The 8721-nt window shown below is 35.8% G+C and overlaps 1 non-coding gene across 1 annotated transcript; it reads right to left on the minus strand.

Annotated features, from left to right (window-relative positions):
• Nucleotides 1-8371: 8371 nt before the first annotated feature.
• Nucleotides 8372-8475, minus strand: LOC148549418 (small nucleolar RNA R71). The gene has a single exon (XR_015898903.1). It is a non-coding gene; the product is annotated as a small nucleolar RNA R71 (small nucleolar RNA).
• Between the last annotated feature and the right edge of the window lie 246 nt (nt 8476-8721).

Below are 8721 nucleotides of genomic sequence, written 5' to 3' on the forward strand. Positions count from 1 at the left end.
TGGGCAGAAAAAGGGTCCAGAAATCGCTGAGGGCATTTTCTGCAGATTCTTGTACGTGGCGTCTGTCACGCATTCGCGTGGGTCACGCGTTCGCGTGGTTTGGAGTTCTTTCTTGTCACGCGTACGCGTCCGCGTCATTTGCGTTCTGCTCAAGGCACGCGTCCGCGTCAATCACGCGTCCGCGTCAGTCACGCGTTCGCGTCAGTGCCATTTCGCGCTAGGCACGCGTCTGCGTCATCCATGCGTTCGCGTCACTGCCTTTTCTTCAAAACTCCATTTTTGTTCTTTCTTTCCATTTTGTATGTTTCATTTCTATCCTCTAAGCCATTTCTGCCCTATGAGACTTGAAAATACTTAACACACAAATCACGACATCGAATGGTAATAAAGGATAATTAAAATTAATATCTTTAAAGCATAGGAAACATGTTTTCACATATATCATAAAATAAGGAAGGAATAGTAAAACCATGCAATTTACATGAATAAGTGGGTGAAGAATTGATAAAAACACTCAATTTAGGCACAAGATGAATCATAAATAGGGGTTTATCAACCTCCCCACACTTAAACAATAGCATGTCCTCATGCTAAATCCAAGAGAAAGGGTAAAGTTAGAATGGTGGAATCTTATGCAATGCAATATATTCTAAATGCAAACTACCTAAATGAATCATGCAATTCTAATTACTATCCACCTATGTATATATATAGCTTACATGTGGTTAATTTGATTCATATTTTCAAGGAATCATATAGCCAAGCCTATATCATGTTAAAGCACTTTCACAATTGAGTTGGGTTAAAATATCTCACAAACTTGCAAGACAGTTAAATAATTAAGTCTTGATATATGGAGATGAGCTATTGAACCCTCACTGGATTTTGTATTTACTCTCTAGTCACTCAGTGTTTGGGGTTAATCACTCTATTCTTTTCTATTCTTGCTTTCTAAAACTTTGTTTTTCATCTAACCAATCAACAAATATACAATGTATACATACAAACATTATGAGGTCTTTTCAAGGTTGTAATGGGGCCAAGGTAAAGGTAAGGGTATATAAGAGTTAAGTGAGCTATAAGTTGAATCCTTAATTAGTCTAAGATCTTACCTAACATATACATACTCTATAAAAATTTAAAATTATCCTAGTTTGCCCAATTTTTCTCACTTTTGTGTCACATACTCATGTACCAGGTTTATTTTGTTTTTACCTCCATGTGCATTGATTCCTTTATTAAACTTATCATTGGGGCGAATCTATCCCCTTATTTAATTACTTAAATAAATAAAATTATTTTATTTTATTTTATTTTTTTGAAACAAGAACATAACATTTTCAATGCACATGGTATTTTTATTTATTTTGGTTTCATATGAGTATGCTCCCAAAATCCTGATTATTTTATTAATTTAATCCTTTCCTATTAACCCATGTTCCCACGTTTCCCCACACTTAGTGAAACACAATCTCTATCTTAAGCTAACCAAGGATTCAACTTGGGATTTTCAATTTGTTTTTCTGCTTAAGGCTAGTAATGTGGTTATAGAACAAAAAAAGAGGTTAAAAGGTTCAAGGGGGCTAACAAAGGTGATGTAGGAGGTAGGCTTATTTGGGATAAGTGAGGAAAATTCAAATGATGGCCTCAATCATATGTGGGTATGTATCTACATTCTATATTGGACATATAGATTAAAACAAAGTAAAGATTACAAGCATAGAAAAGAAGTGCGAAACACACAAGAATAAAATTTATGGTTGAATGTAACCATACAATTAAGCTAAAAAACTCACGGGTTGTGTGTTCTTTGTCTAAAAAACCATATATCAGTTATGTATGTCATGCAAGTAGAAATCAAGAGTTCCCATTATTCTCAATGTGAATCTTAGGATGGCTCTTAAAAACTTAGTGTTCTTCCTTGAAGAAATGTTGTCAACTAACTCACATTTGTTGCTATATATATATATATACAGTGTGTGGATTATTGTGATTCTGTTATACTAAAGTTTCTAGTTTACTCTTTTTATTTTCAATTAATCCAAATCATCGTATGCTAAAAAGGGTAAACTAAACTAATTAATCCATATATTCTATATCACAACTTAATAAGCTAAAAGTGCAACTAAACTAGATATCTAAGATAAATATATAAACCCAAGTGTAAAATGCAGAAATATAATAAAAATACAGAAAAATGTGCAAGTACTGGAAGATAAATAAGATAAGGTAAAATAAAATAAAAATAAAAATACAGAAAAATAAACAAAATAGGATAAAAAGAGAGTCTGAAAAGTGGTTTACCAAAATAAAGTTTGCCGGAAATGGCGACCTCCCCACACTTAAATAATAGCATCGTCCTCGATGCTCACTCAAGCTGGGTGTGAAGAAGTGTCATCTCCGGAAAGATGTGCAGTAGGTGTCTCTGTGGTGGTCTGAGGCTCTGCAATCTGGATGAGTGTCGGAGGGTCTGCCTGCTGAAGTGGAGGCTCTGCCTGTAGAGGGATCTCGGGATCAGCCGGCTGCATTTGATGGGGCTCCTCATGGTGTGGTGCAGCCTACTTAGGTCCTCCCTGCTCGGCCTCTGCACGTGCCTCCTCCTCATGATCGTCCGCCTCCGCATCAGATGGCTCAGAAGGGGTGTCAGGCTCGGAGGGGATGTCGCTGCCAGATCGGATCATCAACTTTAAGTGCTCATAGCGTCGCTTGTTGCGACGCTCCATACGATCCAATCGTGCGAAGAGTCGGTGCACGAGGTGATAAATGGCTCTGAGGCAGGTGAGGGTGCAGTGGTGGCTGGGGCAGTGGATGCAGAAGGGGCAGTGACGTTAGGATTTTTGCTGGTAAAGAATTTTATAAGAATAGTCGCGTTGTAGATATAGTTTCTAAACCGACAGAAATCCCTTCGTACAAACGTTTTGGTTGTCACAAGTAACAAACCCCTAAATAAATTGATAACCGAAGTATTTAAACCTTGGGTCATCTTCTCAAGGAACTGTAGGGAAGTATGTTCTTATTATTGGTTATGAAGATTGTAAATTGGGGTTTTGAAAGTAAGGAGCAAGTAATTTGAATGACAAGTAAAATAAATAAATAACTGTAAAACACACTTTTGGTAAGGTATGAGAAATTGGAAGTCCTATCTTAATTATCCTTATCAATGGTGATGAGAATTGAGTCTTACTCCCACTTAGTTAGCCTTTACTAAAGCAAGGGAAGATCAAGTGGATTAATTAGTCTGATCTTCAGGTTCTAGTCAATTCCTAAGAAAGGACTGGAATTATTGAAGTTCAATTCAATTATCAAAGATGACAATTATCAATCACGTTGAGTTTGATAACTTTTGAGTTACTGATTTCTTAACCAAGACCAAAAAGGGGAAGAGTAAATCTACTGGAATAAAAATGTCTTCAGATTAGAAGCAACAGTAACATAAATAAAAGAGAGCAATAATAAACTGAAATACCTCAAATAACATTAATTAAAAGAATCATCTGTAACATAGAAAAGTTCATGAGTCAAATTGAGAACATAATAAAAAGAAATGTTGAACCTGATAGAAAGGGGCAATCATGAAAGCGAGAAAAATCCTAAATCCTAATCCTAAGAGAGAGAGAGAGAGAGAGAGGAGAGAACCTCTCTCTAAAAACTACATCTAAATCATGAAAAGTGAATAATTAGAGACTCTCCTTTGAATGGATGCATTCTCCCACTTCATAACCTCTGATTTGTGCCTTCTGGACTTGGATTTGGGCCAACAAGGGCTTCAGAAATCGCTGGGAGCATTTTCTATAATTTTTGGTGCGTGGCCTCTGTCACGCGTCTGCGTGGGTCACGTGGTCGCGTCATCTGGAGTTTTCCTTATCACGCGTTCGCTTCGGTCATGCGTCCGCGTCATCTGCATTTTGCTCGTGGCGCACAATCGCGTCAGTCACGCGTTCGCGTCGCTGTCTTTTCGCGCCAGGCATGCGGCCGCGTTGCCCACTCGTTCGCGTCGCTGCCAGTTTCTTTAAAAACTCCATTTTGTGCTTTCCTTCCATTTTTGTATGTTTCCTTTCCATCCTTTAAGTCATTCTTGCCTTAGAAGATCTGAAACTACTCAACACACAAATCATGGCATCGAATGGTAATAAATGGTAATTAAAATAATTATTCTTAAAGCATAGGAAACATGTTTTTCACATATATCACATAATAAGAAAGGGAAAATAAAACCATGCAATTACATGAATAAGTGGGTGATGAGCGGATAATTTATACGCTTTTTGGCATTGTTTTTACATAGTTTTCAGCATAATTTAGTTAGTTTTTAGTATATTTTTATTAGTTTTTAAATAAAATTCACATTTCTGGACTTTACTATGAGTTTGTGTGCTTTTCTGTGATTTCAGGTATTTTCTGGCTGAAATTAAGGGACTTGAGCAAAAATCAGATTCAGAGGTTGAAGAAGGACTGCAGATGCTGTTGGATTCTAACCTTCCTGCACTCAAAGTGGATTTTCTGGAGCTACATAACTCTAAATGGTGCGCTCTCAATTGTGTTGGAAAGTAGACATCCAGGGCTTTCCAGCAATATATAATAGTTCATACTTTGCTTGAGTTTAGATGACGTAAACTGGCATTCAAAGCCAGTTCTATGCTGCATTCTGGAGTTAAACGCCAGAAACAGGTTGCAAAGTGGAGTTAAACGCCAGAAACAGGTTACAAACTGGCGTTCAACTCCAAGAGAAGCCTCTATACGTGTAAAGCTCAATGCTCAGCCCAAGAACACACCAAAGTGGGCCCCAGAAGTGGATTTCTGCATCATTTACTTATTTCTGTAAACCCTAGTAACTAGTTTAGCATAAATAGGACTTTTTACTATTGTATTTACATCTTTAGTTTCATCTTTAGATCACGTTTGGGGGCTGGCCATTCGGCCATGCCTGGACCTTATCACTTATGTATTTCCAACGGTAGAGTTTCTACACTCCATAGATTAAGGTGTGGAGCTCTGCTGTTCCTCATGAATTAATACAAAGTACGACTGTTTTTCTATTCAATTCAAGCTTATTCCTATTCTAAGATATCCATTCGCACCCAAGAACATGATGAATGTGATGATTATATGACGCTCATCATCATTCTCACCTATGAACGCGTGCCTGACAAACACTTCTGTTCTACATGCAAACAAGCTAGAATGAGTATCTCTTAGATATCTAATACAGAGGACCGAGTCCGAGATATTAGAATCTTCGTGGTACAAGTTAGAACCCATGGATGGCCATTCTTGAGATCCGAAAAGTCTAAACCTTGTCTGTGGTATTCCGAGTAGGATCTGGGAAGGGATGGCTGTGACGAGCTTCAAACTCGCGAGTGTTGGGCGTAGTGACAGACGCAAAAGGATAGTAAATCCTATTCCAGTATGATCGAGAACCGACAAATGATTAGCCATGCAGTGACAGTGCATTGGACCATTTTCACAGAGAGGATGGGATGTAGCCATTGACAACGGTGATGCCCTACATAAAGCTTGCCATGGAAAGGAGTAGGAATGATTGGATGAAGACAGCAAGAAAGCAAAGGTTCAGAGGAACGAAAGGCATCTCTATACGCTTATCTGAAATTCTCACCAATGAATTACATAAGTATCTCTATCCTAGTTTATATTTCAACTATGTTTTAATTATCAAATCTCCATAACTATCTGAATCCGCCTGACTGAGATTTACATGGTGACCATAGCTTGCTTCAAGCCGACAATCTCCGTGGGATCGACCCTTACTCATGTAAGGTTTATTACTTGGACGACCCAGTGCAATTGCTGGTTAGTTGTGCGGAATTGTGACTAAGTTTGATTCACATTTGAGAGCACCAAGCCATTGGCGCCATTATTGAAGATCACAATTTTGCATACCAAGTTTTTGACGCCGTTGCCGGGGATTGTTCGAGTTTGGACAACTGACGGTTCATCTTATTGCTCAGATTAGGTAATTTTATTTTAATTTTAACCTTTCTTTTTTTTATTATTCTTATTTTCGAAAATTTCAAAAAAATAAATAGATATTTTCAAAAAAAAGATTTATACTTAATTTATGTTCTTCAGAATTTTTAAAAAGGAATTCTAGTGTTTCATGATGATTTGTTGAATCCTGGCTGGCTGTAAGCCATGTCTGATCTTTTGGACCGGGGTTTCAACTCATCATCACAAGAGCTTGCTGATCTTTACCCATTTGGCAGTTACACACATAGTTATTGTATACATGGGAGATATCAATATCTGCTGAAGCTTGGCTGGCCATTGGCCATGTCTAGTGTTTTGGACCGAAGCTTTCACTGAAAGCTTGGCTGGCTAGTGAGCCATGTCTAATTCCTGGACCGGAGTTTTAGACTAACATTGCAAGATTCCTGGAATTCCTATTAAAAATTTTGAAATTCTTGTTTTTCTTTTTCAAATTAATTTTCGAAAAATCCAAAAAAATTATAAAATCATAAAAACCAAAAAAAATTGTTGTGTTTCTTGTTTGAGTCTTGAGTCAAATTTTAAGTTTGGTGTCAATTGCATGTTTATCTCTTTCTTGCATTTTTCAAAAATTCATGCATTGCATTCTTCATGATCTTCAAGTTGTTCTTGATAAATCCTCTTGTTTGATCTTCATATTTTCTTATTTTGTGTCTTTTCTTGTTTTTCATATGCATTCTTATATTCATAGTGTCTAAACATGAAAAATCTCTAAGTTTGGTGTCTTGCATATTTTTCTTTTCTTGAAAATTTTTCAAAATAAGTTCTTGGTGTTCATCTTGACATTCAAAGTGTTCTTGGTGTTCATCTTGACATTCATAGTGTTCTTGCATGCATAATTTGTTTTGATCCAAAATTTTCATGCATTGAGTCTTTTTGATGTTTTTCTCTCTCATCATTAAAAATTCAAAAATCAAAAAATATATTTCTCTTATTTCACTCATAAATTTCGAAAATTTGAGTTGACTTTTTCAAAACTTTTTAAAATTTAGTTGTTTCTTATGAGTCAAGTCAAATTTTCAATTTAAAAATCCTATCTTTTTCAAATCTTTTTCAATAATAAAATTTTTTTCATTTGTCTTTCATATTTTCGAAAATTTCAAATTAATTTTCAAAATATTTTTCTTATTTTATTTCATAATTGTCGAAAATCTTATTAGCATTTAATGTTTTGATTCAAAAAATTTTCAAGTTTGTTACTTGCCTAGTAAGAAAGGTTCAATCTTTAAATTTTAAAATCATATCTTTTAGTTTCTTATTAGTCAAGTAATCAACTTTAATTTCAAAAATCAAATCTTTTTAAACTTCCTTTTCAAATCTTTTTCAAAATGATTTTCAATCACATCTTTTTCAAAATTTAATTTCAAAATCTTTTCTAACTTCTTATCTTTTCAAATTTGATTTTCAAATCTTTTTCAATTAACCACTTTACTTTTTGTTTGATTCTTATCTTTTTCAAAACTACCTAACTAACTCTCTCTAATTTTCGAAAATCTCTTCCCTCTTTTTCAAATTTCCTTTTTAATTAACTAATTGTTTTAATTTCAATTTAATTTGATTTCAATTTTAATTTTCAAATTTTAACTTTAATTTTAAAATATTTTTATTTTATTTTATTTAAATTTTCGAATTCTTCTCTTCCTCACCTCCTTCTATTTATTTATTCATCTACTAACACTTCTCCTCCACCCAAAAATTCGAACCACATCCCTCTCTCTGTGTTCGAATTTTTCCTCTTCTCCTTCTTACATTCTTCTCTTTTTATACTTGCATAAGGAATCTCTATACTGTGACATAGAGGATTTCATATTTTCTTTTGTGTTCTCTTCTTTTTCATATGAGCAGGAACAAGGATAAGAACATTCTTGTTGAAGCCGATCCTGAACCTGAAAGGACTCTGAAGAGAAAGCTAAGGGAAGCTAATGCTCAACTCTCTGCAGAAAATCTGACAGAAATTTTCGAAAAGGAAGGAGACATGGCCGAAAATAATAACAATACAAGGAAGATGCTTGGTGACTTTACTGCACCTAATTCCAATTTACATGGAAGAAGCATCTCAATCCCTACCATTGGAGCAAACAATTTTGAGCTGAAACCTCAATTAGTTTCTCTAATGCAACAGAACTGCAAGTTTTATGGACTTCCATCAGAAAATCCTTTTCAGTTCTTAACTGAATTCTTGCAGATCTGTGATACTGTTAAGACCAATGGGGTTGATTTCGAGGTCTACAGGCTTATGCTTTTCCTGTTTGCTGTAAGAGACAGAGCTAGAATATGGTTGGACTCTCAACCTAAAGATAGCCTGAACTCTTGGGATAAGCTGGTCACGGCTTTCTTAGCCAAGTTCTTTCCTCCTCAAAAGCTTAGCAAGCTTAGAGTGGATGTTCAGACCTTCAAACAGAAAGAAGGTGAATCCCTCTATGAAGCTTGGGAGAGATACAAGGAACTGACCAAAAAGTGTCATTCTGACATGCTTTCAGAATGGACCATCCTAGATATATTCTATGATGGTCTGTCTGAGCTATCAAAGATGTCATTGAACCATTCTGCAGGTGGATCCATTCACCTTAAGAAAATGCCTGTAGAAGCTCAAGAACTCATTGACATGGTTGCGAATAACCAGTTCATGTACACTTTTGAAAGGAATCCTGTGAGTAATGGGACGCCTATGAGGAAGGAAGTTCTTGAAATTGATACTCTGAATGCCATATTGGCTCA

Source organism: Arachis ipaensis, chromosome B8, assembly GCF_059453495.1.
Source record: "Arachis ipaensis isolate K30076 ecotype BB chromosome B8, ASM5945349v1, whole genome shotgun sequence".
Classification (NCBI taxonomy): domain Eukaryota; kingdom Viridiplantae; phylum Streptophyta; class Magnoliopsida; order Fabales; family Fabaceae; genus Arachis; species Arachis ipaensis.